This window comes from Amia ocellicauda, chromosome 9 (genome assembly GCF_036373705.1).
Source record: "Amia ocellicauda isolate fAmiCal2 chromosome 9, fAmiCal2.hap1, whole genome shotgun sequence".
Classification (NCBI taxonomy): domain Eukaryota; kingdom Metazoa; phylum Chordata; class Actinopteri; order Amiiformes; family Amiidae; genus Amia; species Amia ocellicauda.
This window is the reverse complement of record NC_089858.1, coordinates 9,295,678-9,312,170: the sequence shown is the minus strand read 5'-3', so window position 1 is coordinate 9,312,170 and position 16,493 is coordinate 9,295,678.

Sequence of the window (16,493 nt, the reverse complement as noted above, 5' to 3'; positions counted from 1 at the left end):
CAAAAAGTTATAAATTGATTTGCATGTTAATGAGGGAAATAAGTATTTGACCCCTTTGACTTAGTACTTGGTGGCAAAACCCTTGTTGGCAATCACAAAGGTCAGACGTTTCTTGTAGTTGGCCACCAGGTTTGCACACATCTCAGGAGGGATTTTGTCCCACTCCTCTTTGCAGATCCTCACCAAGTCATTAAGGTTTCGAGGCTGACGTTTGGCAACTGCTGGATAGTTTTTTTTTGTTTTTGCAGTCATGAGACTTCTCCTGACACCAAGTTTGAAAAGTCCACCAGTGGTAGGAGTACTGCGACCTCATAGAGGGAGCTCTCACCAACTAAATAGTACCCACTACCACGTCTGACAGACCCCAAGCCATCGGGCGATCTCGCTCAGGGGCCAGGCCCAGAGCTGGAGCAGGCCCGGGTTGGGGTGCCACAGTGTGCCCTGCACCTGAGACAGCAAGTCCGTCACTGGGGGTGAAGCTGCCAAGATTCTCCGACCAAGAGGGAGACCAGGTCCGCAAACCACAGTCTGCGGGGCCAGCGAGGCGCTACCACCAGGACTGTCACTCGTTCCTGCCTGATCTTTTCCAGAACCATTGGGAGAAGAGGGAACTGTGGGAATACGTAGAGGAGACAGCGTGGCCAGGTGTGGGTTAGCGCGTCGATCCCCAGGGTCACTGACTGATCCTGAATGGAGAACCATAGGGGGCAATGTGTGGACTCTGCCGAAGCGAAGAGATCCACCTCTGCCCTGCCGTAGCGGCTCCAAGCTGCTGAATCACCAGTAATTGTCCATTGACGTGCTCTGTCGCGGCGAGGATACATCCCATGGGACCTGAACCACCACTGCAGAGGCCTTAGATGAAGGGGGCCAGCACTGCGTCCATGCACTTGGAGAAAGTGAAACCCCCCCTCCCCCTTGGACAGTGCTTCTGACTTGAAAGATATCTGAAAGTACTGTAAAGTCCACACTGTATCGGGACACGATAACCAATTGGGTTCAATCGCTGTGCTCAGAGGTGTCCCAAGAGGGTAGGCATCCTAGGAAATTGCCTGGTGCCCCGAGCTGGAGCATGGGAAAGCTCCGTCAATCCCAGCACCACCAATCCCCCCCCCCCCGCTCTCACTGGAGAAAGCTTGTGCTAACACACTGAGGCAACGTTGCATGTTCGCTGGGTTGCTACCACCTTTATTTATACCCGGTCCGGTAATACACAATTAAAACAAGACCGAGGGAGACCAATATTATCACAAAACCTTAGGTCTAAAAGTAAAGAATGTAAGAGCAATTTATGAAAATATGGTCATTTATTTGTACAACATAACAATAGAAATGATGATTCACATTAGAATTAGGGTTATGGTAAAAAGTGGGAGGCAGCTCTTACCTCAATAACAAGGCTTCCAAATAAGCAGCAACCATACAAGAGATCACCCCACACGAAAACTTAATATCATTTCAAATAAGTCACTCAAAAAGAATCATAAATACCCAGTAACAATATAAAACCCTAAATGCCCCCACTGATCTGCACTCACAAGCACACAGCACCCTTTTACATGCACTTAAAAACACTAATCCATAATAACAGCTAGTTCAAAATAGGTAATTACTAAATAACCCTTTATTTCTATTCTAAATAGTTAACATGCAATACTATAAATTGGGAGACCATTGCATCAAAACAATAGCAGAGTTGAATCAAAAGTACAAATGACATATTTCAGGGTTATATTACAATACGTGTAGATGCTAGTTCACAGAGTCACAAGGAAAGCAGAGAAGAGCAGGCTGGACAGGAGAATTGGACTTCCTGAATCTGAATGAAATCTGAATACAGAGTTATGTCAGTCTGAACAGGGCCGTCGGGATTAGGGTTGGCAGTGCTCCGGGTTTGCTGGCTCCGGCTCTGGAGTGGATCCAGAAGTTCAGCTCCAGTTCCAGGCTGGCTCTGGAGTTGATGGAGGCCTCCTACTCCAGCTCCAGGTTGGCTCCAGCAGCCCCAGCTCCAGCTCCGTCTGCTTTTAACTAGCTCCAGCTCCAGAGCCACAAACTAGGATGTGAACGTTATAAATAATGATTCCCTTTTTACTTCCTTTATGTAAATAACTGTTTAACAAAAACAAAATATGAATAACAAACATCTGTTTAACCATTCAAACATGAAAAAGTAGAAAACTGTAACGATGTCTATGGCAATTAGGGTTACCAGCCGGCCAGTATTTTAGCGGACTGTCCGCTATCTGTACACTACATGGCCAACAGCATGTGGACACCCATTCTAATTAGTGTTTATGGCATGTGGGAGACTGAGACCAAGTAGAGGAAGATTCTATGGTCTGATGGGACCAAAATAGAGCTTTCTGGCCTCAACGAGCGCTACGTTTGGTGCAAGCATAACACTGCACATCATCCTGAGAACACCATCCATAAAGTATGGTGGTGACAGCATTACGTAAAATGGATGCAGCAAAGTACAGAGAAATCCTGTAAGGAAACCTGCTGAAGTCTGCAAGAGACCTGGGACTTGGGAGAAGATTAATCTTCCAGCAGGGCAAAAACCCCAAACATACAGCCAAAGCCACACTGGAGTTCCTTAAAAATAAAGTAAATGTCCTGGAGTGTCCCAGTGAAACCCTGGACGTCAATCCAATTGAGAATATGTGTAAAGAGTTGAACATTGCTGTTCACAGCTGTAAGTGCTGTTATTGGTAAGAGGAAACATCTAGGAGCAACAACAGCTCAGCCGCAAAGTGGTCGGGACTGTTGAGTGCTAGAGTACGTAGTGCATAAAAATAGTATTTCGTTGGTTGGAGGAATCACTTCTGAGTGCCAAACTGCCTCTGGAAGCAACGTCAGCAGAATAACTGTTTGTCAGGAGGTTCATGAAATTTGTTTCCATGGCCAAGCAGCCACACAAGCCTAAGATCGTCATGCGCAATGCCAAGCGTCGGCTGGAGTGGTGTTAAGCTTGCCACCATTTGACCTGGGAGCAGTGGAATTGCAATCTCTGGGGGGAAGAATCACGCTTCACCATCTGGCAGTTCGACGGAGGAATCTTTGTTTGGTGGATGCCAGGAGAACACTACCTGCACAAATGCATAGACCAACTGTAAAGTTTTGGAGGAGGAATAATGGTCTCAGGGCTCAGCCCCTTAGTCCCAACTGAAGGGAAATCTTAATGCTACAGCCTACAGTGACATTCTAGGTGATTTTGCACTTCCAAATTTGTAGCAACAGTTTAGGGAAGGCCCTTTCCTGTTTCAGTATGACAACCCGTGCACAAAGTGAGGTCCATACAGAAATAGTTTGTCAAGATTGGTGTAGAAGAACTTGACTGGCCTGCACAGAGCCCTGACCTCAACCCAATCCCGTCCAACATCAGTCCCCAACCTCACTAATGCTGAAATCCCCTCAACAATGTTCCAACATCTAGTGGAAAGCCTTCCCAGAAAAGTGGAGGCTATTAATGCCCATAATTTTGGAATGAGATGTTTGACGAGCAGGTGTCCACTTACTTTTGACCATGTAGTGTATGTACTTTGACCCCCTGTCCAATATTTTTGGAAGATGTCCAGTTATTTTATGTACTGTAATCTATTGAATGTTACGTTAAAAATGTTATCAGTGTACAATTTGCCCTCAACCCCCATACACCCCCCCGCCCCCATCGTCATTGCCAGCACCACCTCTAGGTTAACATTTTGCACACCGGTATTTCAAAAGTGACAAACAAGGTGCAGGGGGCGTGACTCCTGCATGTGACCTTAACTCCTTGGCAACCAACTTTTGGACAGACTAGTCAGGACACTTCAGATAACAGACGGCTATAAAATGAGGTTAATGTAGGCAGATGAAGAATTTGGTTGGAATACATAATTTGGAAATACTTAAAACTTTAGAGTTAAAATGGACTTTTGCAAGTGGTTTATGAGAGACATGCACTGAGATTATAGAATCACTTCTAGAAAGTGAGAGGTGTGAGAAAGTGAAAGTGTCATAATTAAAATTAATACAAAATAATGTATTATGTACTAATAGCTGGAGTGAGAACTGATCTTATTTTATAACCCCCAACACACAACATTACCTATGAAGTTATATATTTTGTTAATTTAAGAAAACTGGACTTAATATCTGGGTGAGCTTAATGGAGGGGGAAAGATTGGAGCAGCTCCATGACCACAGCTCCGGCTCCAGCAATGCCAGCTCCATAGTACACAACCCATAAAGTACCAGAATTGTTGAGACTGTCAGAGGAAACTTGTCCTGTCTGGCTCCGCTGCAGCAACACCTGACTCTGAGCGGCTCTCTTGCTCAGCTGCTCCCCTGCCTTTATGCAGCCAAAGTCAATCAATGGGAAGAGGAGCAGGCATGGGTGTGCAGTCAGCGCCCAGGAAAGAGACACACCAGAACTGACACAAATGTGGCTGATACTGAGGGAGGCTCAAACAATAGGCTACTAATTACAAAAAAACATATTGAACAGTCCACCACTGACAGTAAATAACAAACAAATAAAAAAGTATTACCCAAAACATACCCCGTCAACCAATAATGGTATTAAACAGAAACCCCCAAAGAACAAATAAACATATTTATTTTATTTCTTAAAAAAACATTTAGTGCCGAGCCTCTGGCACCTCAGGTGACAATATTGAGCATGGCAAATAACTTTTCCTAATTTAAATGTTTAATTGTGGAAATGGTGCTTAAGCAAGACTAACAAACACGTTGTACTGAAGAAAGACATCATTTGCGGATGTATTTGTCTTTCTTTCCGTGGTTTCTGGGCAAGTGTAGGCAAGCTTTCGGTTTTGGTTTTAAGTCGCACATATTTCTTCCAAGAAATCAGAAATGGCAGCATTCCATCTAACGGTGCTACTTTCCTTTCTTTTAATATCGCCGGTGTGTATTCGTGCATTTGAACCCGTTACAACCACTGCTGCCAGTGTCGCACTGATATATGGACTTTAAAAAATACACGATTATTTTTCAGGTTAAAAATGTAACCATAACTGGATGACATCCTACGTGTAGTAGGCTATACTAAGAGCACTATCTAATGGTTTGCTAATTACCTACAGCTCATAGTCAATTAAGATGAACAGTGTTCGTCTGAGTTAATACATAACAGTAAAGTTGGCGACGGAGATTAACATTTATTGAATAACGTTTGAATGACAGATAAGAAAACGAAAAACTACAAGACGCTTTTTTAGACTGCCACTGCTGCCATGTGGTCAGCCATGTGAGATTGATTGGAGATCGATAGTGCGATGATCATCTATGATGCCTGATATACGCGCTGTTTTTTGTCTGTGAAAAGAGTCAAGAACTGCAAGCGTGTAGAGAGAACTGCACATGCGCAGCAAGAAGCGTGAACGTGTAGCAAGAACTGCAAATGTGTAAACGAGACTGATAGTGAATTCACTGCTAATGTGTGCAGCTGCTTTAGAAGACGCATTGCATGATCACTGTGTCAGTGGCATTCGTAGTGAGGCCTGTCAGCGGAAATTATTGTCGGAGGCAAATTTAACTTTTGCTAGAGTGTTTGAGATCTCGAGCATGGAAACTGCTGAAAAAGACACCCAACAGCTTAGAAAAGTATACACAAACTCGGGAGCCATACATAAAGTGAATGTGAAGCCTTCATCTGAGACCAGTGCGGGGTTCTGTCAGCCATGCAACTGCAAGGGTCACAGGTCGAATGATTGTTACTTGATTGGTTGCAGAAAGATTTGTCATCTTTAAAAAGCATGCCACACAAAGTAAAAGACGTGTAATAGAGAAAGGCAACACTCAAGTAAACAAACCAAGTATGTTGAAGCAGAAGAGCTTAAACTTGCAATGTTTAAAGTGTCAGGCATCGTAGATAAGCAAAGCAAATTTTACAGTGAATGAAAAAGTGATCAAAATGGAAATAGATACTGGTGCTGCTGTTTCTGTCATTTCTGGAGAGCTGTTTGAAGCTCTGTTTCCACATGTGTCCCTGGAGAAAGACAGTGTCAGGCTGAAGACATGCCAATAATGCCAATGTTGGGACAGAAAAAGACAGAAGTTTAGTGGTATGTTTTTTATGGACATTGTTAAAAGCATCTGTCTGTCTCTGGTTTTAGCTATTTGAAATGTAGCACGCTAAATAGCTAATGCCGGGTCACACTACATGATTTTAAGGCCGATTTGAGCCTGATTTGGCCCTCACGACAGATCGGCACTGATCGTCACAACAGGCAGCTGGTGGTGGTGTGGAGACGGGCTGATGCATCGCTGCCCTCCGATCTGATCGTAAGCTCGTCGGAGCCGCTACAATTTTATTAAATGTTTAATATTTACGACTCGATTGGCACGAATTGTGGAGAGTGACGTGATCAGTAGCCAATGAGAGCTGAGCTGACTGAAGAAGAGAAAAGAAACAGGAAGAATAAACATGACAGGAGAATAAGATTTCCACACATATTTAATAAAATGGATCCCTACAATGCGATGCTCACACTGTGGGATGGATAGAGCTGTGACTGGTGCTCAGCTGCAGCTCTCACAGTGCAGCTCTCACATCCATGTCTTCACACTCATCCTCTTTTCTCTCCTCTTTGTGTGTTTGACCGAAACATGAACATGAACAGCAGTAGCAGTTTGTGGTCTTGTTCTTGTTGAGCAGATTTCTGCAGTTTTGCACAGATCTGCAAAAATCCACTCATCCCATTGGTGGAGCAGCGGACATCGGGATGGCCACCAAGTTCTCCTTCTCCAGTCTCTGCTTTTAGCATCTTCTAAATAATACTAAAAAATATAATAGATTACATAGTTCATTTTCTCATTTTGCATTGTTTTTAATTAAAATGGGTGCCAAATGAGTCCCCTAGCTCAAAAAGAGTTAACAACGTCTACTTGTTGGTTTTGGCAACGTCTACATATAAACTGACAATAAAATAGAAAACATCACTTCCAGTGCCACATTGTTTAATCCAAGGATGCTAGTAAAATAAACATAAATCCAAAACATATTTGAATTATACAACTACATTTTACCATTTCATGTGTCAAGTTATTGTACATTACATCTTGAGCATAAAAAACAGTCTGTATAAAATAATGTAAGTGGAAAATTAATGTTTTGGGTATTTTGAAGCATACAATCAAATAACACAAAAACTAAAAATATCCATGTCTATAATACTGAAGAAGTCATTACTGATTGATGGATTAAAACAATGTATTGAAAAAATGAAAACAAAATTGTAATAGCTTATTCATAATTGTAAACTCCTTTCTATACGTCTTCAAATAAGTGGATTTTAAACACGTTTTGAAAATTTAGCAATATTTGGTATGATATGAAACAAAGCAATTTCTTTCTGAGGATAATATGTGTAACGTTAAATAATACTAAAATTGTCTTGACAAAGTACCTTGCTCCTTCTAGTATTTGTAAAAGCTAAAAAGTGAATTTAAATTATGTAATTGAAATTTATTTCCAAAAAACAATAAAAACATAACTGAATAATATTAGTGTATTGCATAGTAGCCTTGCAAAGAAAGACAACCCTTACCAGGCTAGGAGACAGATATGGTCCCTACATATTATGAAATATTCCATGAACATAGCTTTGGACTGGATGGAGGACTGTGCCCCTAAAATTGGGGGGGATATATAAAAATGGGTGTAATTCCTTCATCGTTCAGCCATTGTGGATGTAACTACACTCAAATTAAAGATGATAGTCTGCACTTAAAGCACATCTTGAGTGTTTCCTTTCAAATCCATTGTGGTGGCGTACAGAGCCAAAATGATGACAATTGTGTCACTGTCCAGATATTTATGGACATAACTGTATGTGTATGTATTGCTGTCAAACAGTATAATGACACAGGGTTACAATAACGGTAAAACCCACACCTTGGCAAGTTATATATGTGCTGCCTTGGCAAAGCAGAATGTCCTGCATGTGTACCCTTTGTTGACATACTTCATTATTTTAATCATAATACAAATTTGTAGACTGATTAATAAAATAAATACTATTTACAGGATATTCATAGTTTGGATAATACAATAAATTGTTATTTTAAAAAAGCATAAGCTCATAGGTGTCATTGAACTCATGAGCACTGCTACAGTAGCATGTCTGACCATATCCAAATAAGCAATCCCTATGTTAGTTTTTTCCCTCTAGAGGGAGCCACAGTTATACTTAATAGAATAATTGCCAAACTTTCCCTTGGAATAAGGCAAGAGTTTACACTGGCCTATCAAAACAGAGGACATTAGCAGGGTGCTAAATACTTAATATCTATAAAAAACAACAACCCTTGCTGTAGTGAGACAGCCACAGCTAAGATATAGGGTAAAAATGATAATTCACAATGCAACTTCGCAGATATATCGAAAGAAGAACAGAATTATTTAATCCAGGCAGGAATAAGGCAAATACATTAAAGAACTGAAGGAACATTTGTCACACATCCTTTTCAGGGAGGTGACTGATCACGAGAACGAGATCATTGAATTATTGGTGAAGAAAGTGATGCAAGACATTCTTGACAGTTCGAGGAGAGACAATTATTACTCCAGAATACATAAGACTACACTCTGGATGCAAGCCATTAAAAAAAATGTCTTTCACTGTTAGGTTCCTTGACACGTCTGTTGGCACCTGTGAGGAGAGGTTGGGGGGTGGATGAGGAACAACGCCATGTCACTTGGTGGTCCGGTCATTGAGGTAGGAGGAGAACCAGGTGAGAGCAGTCCCAGAAATTCTAAGGTCAGAGAGGAGGATGGAGTGATCGACTGTGTACAATGCTGCAGAGAGATCAAGTAGGATGAGGACTGAGGAGAGGGACGCCGTCCGAGCACAGCTGAGAGAGTCAGTGACAGCCAGGAGAGCCATATCAGTGGAGTGAGCTCTGTGGAAGCCGGATTGCAGAGGATTGAGAAGTGAGGGATGGGAAAGAAATGCAGAGAGCTGGCGCTGGACAACACGCTCGAGGGTCTTTGAGAGGAAGGGGAGTAGTGAGACAGGGCGGTAGTTCTGAAGAGAGGTAGGGTCAAGGGTAGGTTTCTTGAGGAGTGCTTTTTTAAATGCAGAGGGGAAACAGCCAGAGAGGAGGGAGGAGTTGAGGAGGGAGGAGATGAAGGGTACTAGATCAGGAGCAGTTGCTTGAAGGAGGCGAGTGGGTAGATGGTCCAGAGCACACATTGTGGGTTTGTGACCTAGGAAGAGAGAGGAAACATCAGAGTCTGGAAGAGGTGAGAATGAAGAAAAGGATTTCAGCCCGACTAATTGACGACCCTGGGGCCATGCTTCGGGACAATTTTAAAGTCATAGTTCACACGCGGGCCGGGCATCGGGCCTGTTTTAGGCTCCTCCTGATGATGGTTAAACAAACATAGAAAGACATTTTATAACCTATCACACTGACACGCATGACACAGTCTGCTCACGCACACACACGCAGACAGGTTTCCCACGGAGAGCTGCTACGCGCCTGCGCAGACCGGCTCGCCCGGTGTTATGCCTCGGTTCCCCTGTCTTAAGCGCCGTGTCCGCCATGTTGTCCTCACACGCGTCCAGAGCTGCTACTGCAAAGCAGCGACTGCGGGTTTGCTTTGTATTTCTGTTAAAAACAGAGACAGAGATCAACACTATGAGCGATACAGCCTGACGTGAGAGGACTTTGTGTGTTTTATTATTTGTGCTTTACATGATTGTAAACAGCGTAATACATACACGTTTCTGTCCAGAGATATTAGGACGAGCTAAACGTGTAGACAACATTATATTGAGACGAGCACGTTCACATAATAATACGTTTCCATGTGCAACAATAATACTAATTAGCGAATATGTATTGTTATTATTATCGTCATCATTTGTGCGAGTATATATGTATTTTAAACGGCACAGTGACTCCCGTAAATTATTACTTACTATAGATTTGTAACTGCAAACAATACTATTTGTAAACAGGGCATAAGTGTCCCCGCCAGCGGCAGCAGCAGCGCGTCTTCAGCGCAGCTGGAAGAGTTAGACAGAAACAGTGCTGGACTGAAACCTCCAGTGTGGATGCTGTGCTTTTTCTCCACGATGCTCTGTAAGAGACTGTTCTTCTGGCTGTAGCCATGTTAAGACGAGTCTGTCGTGTTTTTCATTTGATTGGACTTTATTGTCATTAGTCTAACTGTTGGAAACTATTGGAAATCAGAATGGCCATGTTCTGTGGTGACGCCTTGATTTTTGAGGTCAGATGACCTGCGTGTTTTATTTGATGTGTTTAGATCGTACAGCGAGCAGCAGAGCAGCCTGGTCAGCTTGTCAAAAATGCCTTTTTACTGTGGTGGTGATAATAAACATTTAAACTAACTGATATGCTTGAAGTGTTTTATATCTATGGATTTTATTGTAGGCAAGTCAAGTGTTGATTTGAGAAGCTAAATTGATCAAACGTGATCAACTCACTGTCGGCCGCTGGCCGGTGGTCACTTTGAAAAAATTTAACAAACAAAAAATGCTCCAAACATTTTTCTAAATTAACTTCATAAAGAGACGAAAATAAATATAAATACTTTGCAATTAAAAAAAAAACTGAACTATTTTAATGGCTGCAACAGTAGTATAGGCTGTGTAATGGGGAGAAAAAAAACAAAAAAACATACAGGCTCCAGTCGGACTCGGTACGAGATTGTGATCAGCTGTCGGACAAGGGCCGGGCTGGGGCCTAGATTTGAGGCCCGTGCAGGGCTTTAATCCTGACCTCCCCCAGATCTTGGATACACCACTTCTTGAAGGCTTCATCTTTTCCCTCTCCAGATTGACGTGGTCTCTCACTAGGACCATGCCCCTCCATGCAATGACTATTGGGTCCAGCTCCTGATTGTTGAATAGACAGATGTTCTGTCCCTCCCACAGGGCCTGTTTAACCGTGCATACGACACGCCACCAGCACCTCAGGGTTGATGTTGTTAGGTCCATACAGGTTCTGCTGGGTGGTTGTCTACGCAGGAACGGTGAACCTGCGGAGGAACGGAGAAAACAGGAGCTAGACCCTAAAAATATGAGCATCTGTCTCCCTTCCCAGGCAGCCCTTGTAGGGGCAGATGTCAAACAGGGCCAAACCCCTTCTGTATTTGAACACTTGGGTGGGGAGACACCAACTCACAGCCATCCAGGAGACATCTTTCTGCATATTTGTGAGGCAAACTTGTAGCATTAGCTCAGATATTCTGGCAGGTTTTGGGAGGAAAATCCTCTATTCTGCTGGTCTCCTGGGTAGATCTCATCTGATTACAGATGGTCTTGTAGTCGCAGGAGACCAGCGAGACTTTGTGGAGGCCTACTTCGAGTGCAAAGACTCGGAGCTCCCTGTAGAACAGCAGGGGTTCCCACAAGTGTGGCTTGGTGTTATCCATGGCGCAGAGGCTGAGTCCCGGTGGATCACCTGCCTGAACGGCTCCAAACAGAGGACATACAGCAGGACCGACAGAGGACAACCCTGTTGAACCCACGACCTGACCGGAAATGGTTCGATCAGGTGGTAGTTCACGAGGACCCTGCTGCTTAGGCTTAATCTTCACCCACCTCCTCAAGCCAAGGCGTTGGCAGCCGAAGACCCATCTCTCCATTATAAGTTGCAGGTATTTGAAGCCATTTTCCTGGTCCAAGCTGATCAGGACCAGGGGAAGCCTTCTCTCATTCGAGTAGGCCACGACATCCCTGAGCAGCATGGCGTTGTCGGCCGCCGATCTCCTACGGGCACCACAGACCTAGTCAGGACCCACAACTTCAGGGAGTGGCCGTTGTAGCTGGAGCGTAAGTGCTTTGGCCAGTATCTTGTAGTCAGTGCACAGGAGGTTGACCGGCCGCCAGTTCTTCAGATCCTTAGGATCACCCTTATGGAGAAGAGTAAGGATACTCCAGTCTACCCTCTCTGTACACCGACCCCAAGACCTGTGCCAGATCTTCCTTAAGCACCTCCCAAAAGATCTTATAGAATTCAGCAGGGATCCCATTGGGACCTGGTGTCCTTCCAGAGATAAGACTCTTCATCACCTGGGAGAGTTCAGTGGTGGTGATCTCTGGATCCTCCTCCTCCTCCTCCTCCTCGCCTTACTCTTTGCGGGATTCCAACAGGGACAGAAAGTGATGGATCAGATTTTGATCCACTACCTTCCGATTGTACAATGCCCTGTAGAAGTCCCAAGTCTAAACAGCCTCTCTGCCCTCCACCTCCTGCCCAGAGGAGTTGATCATGGAGGACATTGCAGACTGCTACTCCTTTGTTTTCTTGAAGCGAACAGGGGCACCAGGTTCAGACCTGCGTCGCAGCGAGATCCCTGCTGGATCTATCATTATGAGGCTTACTCCGGTCTACATCCCTCAGGGAACAGTTGAAATCCCCTGAAATGATAACTGGTAAGGCGCCGATCAGGAGCGGGCGTAGCTGAGGGAAAAAGAGGACACTCTCTCTCTGGTTAGTGGGGGCATAGATGTTGACCAGCCTCAATACATCCCCCTTGTATTTAAAGTTGAGGCTGACCAACCTGCCCGCCTCTATTACTCTATTAATTATGCATTTTTTAACTTCAATGAAGGGATTCTTCAGGAGTACGGCAATCCCGTCCGCTCATGACACATTGGACCTCGACCAGAAAGACTCGCCCAGGGTCCAACTGTCCCTGAGATCTTTATATTATTTTTGGAATGGGATGCTGCATTCCTGGAGACAGATGACATCCTCCTTCATACTAGCCAGAGTGTTTAACACTAGAAGCACCGATTCAATTTGACTGATTTGGTTATTAAAATTTGAATTACTCTGTGTTCCTAAATACACTGCGCATACCCGTTCGTGACTTTTCCTAAATATATGTATTAAACATGCCTACAGTGTTTTGTCTCCATAAACGCAAAAATAAATAAGATATAAAGACATTTACCTAGAATAGCCAAAATCAGGTTATTTTGACCGGTCATTTAAATACATAATAAATCAAATATAACGCAATAGAATACAATTCAGTCAGTCTGGCACTCAAGTGGCGAACTCTACCTGTCTACAGTCTTTCATGTGCTTGAAAAGCACACGCATTGTACAGCATTACAGGTGTTTTCTTACAGCTGTATTCAGATTGAGTGGATACAGTGATTACCCGCAAATAAACATGGATTAGAAATGGAGATTGAAGAGAGCTCATTTTGGAAATGCTGTGTATATTAACATTACTGATTCAGGGGCATCAGTGATACTGGCAATAACAGATCATTCGTGGGTTTGTGCCAGTGCTGTGAACACATAGCGAGTGAAACGCCAGGTCCAAATGGCACCGAGTGCTTTTACTCTACTGATCAATACGCGATCGCTACTGCACATAGTACAGAGAGCAATAGCGCATCGCTTCGCATGCAAAATAATGATTGATGGACGTTATCAGCGGAGGAGCATTTATTGCGATGCTATATATTCGTGGAGTAAAAGTGAGGGCTGTCAAAATGCAGTGTGAGGTACGAGCAGTGAAAGTGCAGAAATGTGTTCTGTGTGGACTGTCCCGAGCTGTCAGGTATGCAGGCTAAATATATACTAAATAGTTTATTGAAATACAAAACTACATTGAATAAAAGCAGTGTATGTTGAAAAGAACGTTTACACGATGTTGAAAATGTTTACTTTAGTGTACAATTATGTTTTGATAAATGCAATAGTTATTGTTGAACTATAAAATATTGCTTTTGAGCATTATTCCAATATTTACGTTTACACTTGTTTCATTCTCTTATTGTATGCCGTTTTTGAGCTTTCTGCTTATTATAGGCTATATACTTATTTATGGTTTGACTTCAGTGTGCGCATTTAGAAAAAAAAGTGTGTTGTTATTTATAGCAATAATATTAATGTTTTATGATCATATTTGAATTTAAATACTATTAAATACATTAAGCCATTAAATACATTTGTGCTATGTAAATGTTGGATTTGATGTTCATGAATTAAACTTCTGAGTTTTATACGATGGTTTGCCTTTTATTATCATATCGCAGCTGTGAAAGAGCTTTCAGTTACAATGACCGGCTATGGCGCATGTAGGTAGTGTCGGCGCTTCTAGTGTTAAAACATCGTCCCTCTTTTTCACCACAGCAATGCCCCTCACGTTTATAGATATAATTGTTAAGGCCATAATGGCAGTGAGGGCAATTACCTGCTCCATAACAATCATATAAATAAACCTTCCTCTTCCCCACTTCTCTCTTCTCTCTCACCTAGCTTAGCGCTCACACCCTTGACTTCAACCATTTGCCATGTAGGGGGCTCAGGTCTCTCCACTCAGTAAGGCTGGTGAAACTCCACTGGGCCCAGAGCACGTGGTGCTGGGAGTTCTCCCTGGTTCCTTCACAGCCAAGGCCTGATGAGGAGGTGGCAGAGCAGAGGCCCTGTGTGTGACCGAGGAGACAACTGTAAAGACCCCATTAAGTGATTTTATTGCTACTGGGGAGGGGGCTAGTCTCTCCCTTCTCGGCTGTCTGCTGCCACAGGACTCTGCCCCTAGCACCAGTGACTCTGTCATCACAGCCCGAAGGCCTCCCTGAAGGCGGATTCTGCCACATCTTGGATCTTAGGTATCTGAATCGCCGCCTCAAGGTGCTGCGCTTCAAGATGCTTACCCTGCGTATCAAGCCTGGAGACTGGTTCACCTTGGTGGATTTGAAAGATGCCTACTTTTACATCCCCACTGCGCAGGCGCACAGGAAGTTTCTCTGCTTCGCCTTTGTAGGCAGAGCATACAAGTTCTCCATTTCAGCCTGTCTCTAGGTCCTCGCACTTTCTCCAAGTGCATGGACGCAGTGTTGGCCCCCTTGTGTTGACAGGGGGTCCGCATCCTCAATTATCTAGATGACTGTCTGGTCTGTTCGAACTCCAAGGAGCAGGTTCAGAGCCACATGAGCCTGATCCTCGACCGCCTCTCTGAGTTGGGCCTTCGGGTCAACAGAGAGAAGAGTTGTCTTGTGCCAACTCATCAGGTGCAGTTCCTATCAGCTAGTGCATTGTCTGCTTCTATGGCCTCAGTTGTGCTCCATCAGAGCAGCCCACCTCCCGGGCATCTCCAACATGGCGGCAGACTTCCTTTCTTGGGGAGGCCCCCCCAGTGTCGGAATGGGGCTCAGCTCACATATTGTCTCCTTTGGTTCTCTGTTCGGGACCGGTCAGGGACCCTGGAGATCGACGTGCTAGCCAACAAGTGGCCGCGCTGCCTCCTCTACACAAACCCATCATTCCACCTTCTCCCAGTGGTTCTGAAGAAGATCAGCCAGGAACGAGTGACAGTTCTGCTGGTAGCGTTTTGTTGGCAGGAACTGTGGTTTGTGGACCTGGTCTCCCTCTTGGTCGGAGAGCCTTGGCAGCATCCCCTATGGGTGGACTTGCTGTCTCAGGTGCAGGGCACATTGTGGCATCCCAGCCCGGGCCTGCTCCAGCTCTGGTCCTGCCCCCTGAGTGGGATAGCCTGATGGCTTGTGGTCTGTCGGACGCGGTAGTGGCTACTATTCAGTCGGCGAGAGCTCCCTCTACAAGGTCACAGTACTCCTACCGCTGGCGAACCTTTCAAACTTGGTGTCAGAAGAAATCTCATGACCCAGTTAATGGCCATATAGGTGTCATTCTGCAATTTCAGGAGCTGTTGGACCGGGCAAATCCCTGTCCAAGCTCAAGGTTTATTTGGCTGCCATCTCCTCATTTCATGTTAGGATTTATGGCGTGCCACCGGGCTCTCATTTTTTGGTGGCGCAGTTTCTGAAAGGTGTGTGCAGGCTGTGGCCTACCTGTACCCCTTCCCTACTCATGTGGTGCCTTGATGTAGTGCTAGATATGCTTTCCAAGGCCTTGTTTGAGCCCTAGCAATCAGTTAACCTCAGATTTGCATCACTGAAGACAGCATTTTTGTTGGCAATCACGTCAGCAAGTTACACGCCCAGTCCGTTCACCCTGCGTGTGTTCGTTTCGTGGGAGATGGTTCCAGGGTTACGCTTTGGCCTAATCCTGCGTTCCTCCTGAAAGTGCTGTCTCCTTTCTATATCAACAGGCCTATTGAGTTGATGGTTTTCCATCCTCCTCCTTTCTCTTTGGAGGAGGAGAGTATACTTCACCTGTTATGCCCGGTGGGGGCACTCAGGTGCTATTCAGACCAATTGTTTGTGTCCTATGGAGCACAGACATGGGGCCAGGTGCTTTCAAAGCAGCGCATCTTGCACTGGATTGTGGACACCATTACCATGGCCTGAGTCAGCTGGAGCCCCAGTGCCTGAATGCCTGGTGGCCCACTTGACTCGAGGTATAGCCACGTCATGGGCCCTTTTTCAAGGTGCCCCACTGGCAGACTTCTATGCGGCTGCAAGTTGGGTCTTGCCGCGCACATTTGTGATGGGACCAGTTCCCTCTATTGGGAATTTGGTGTTGGTTCAGTTTAGCCTCAGTAGCCTATCAGGCATTGGCTCCTGGCTATT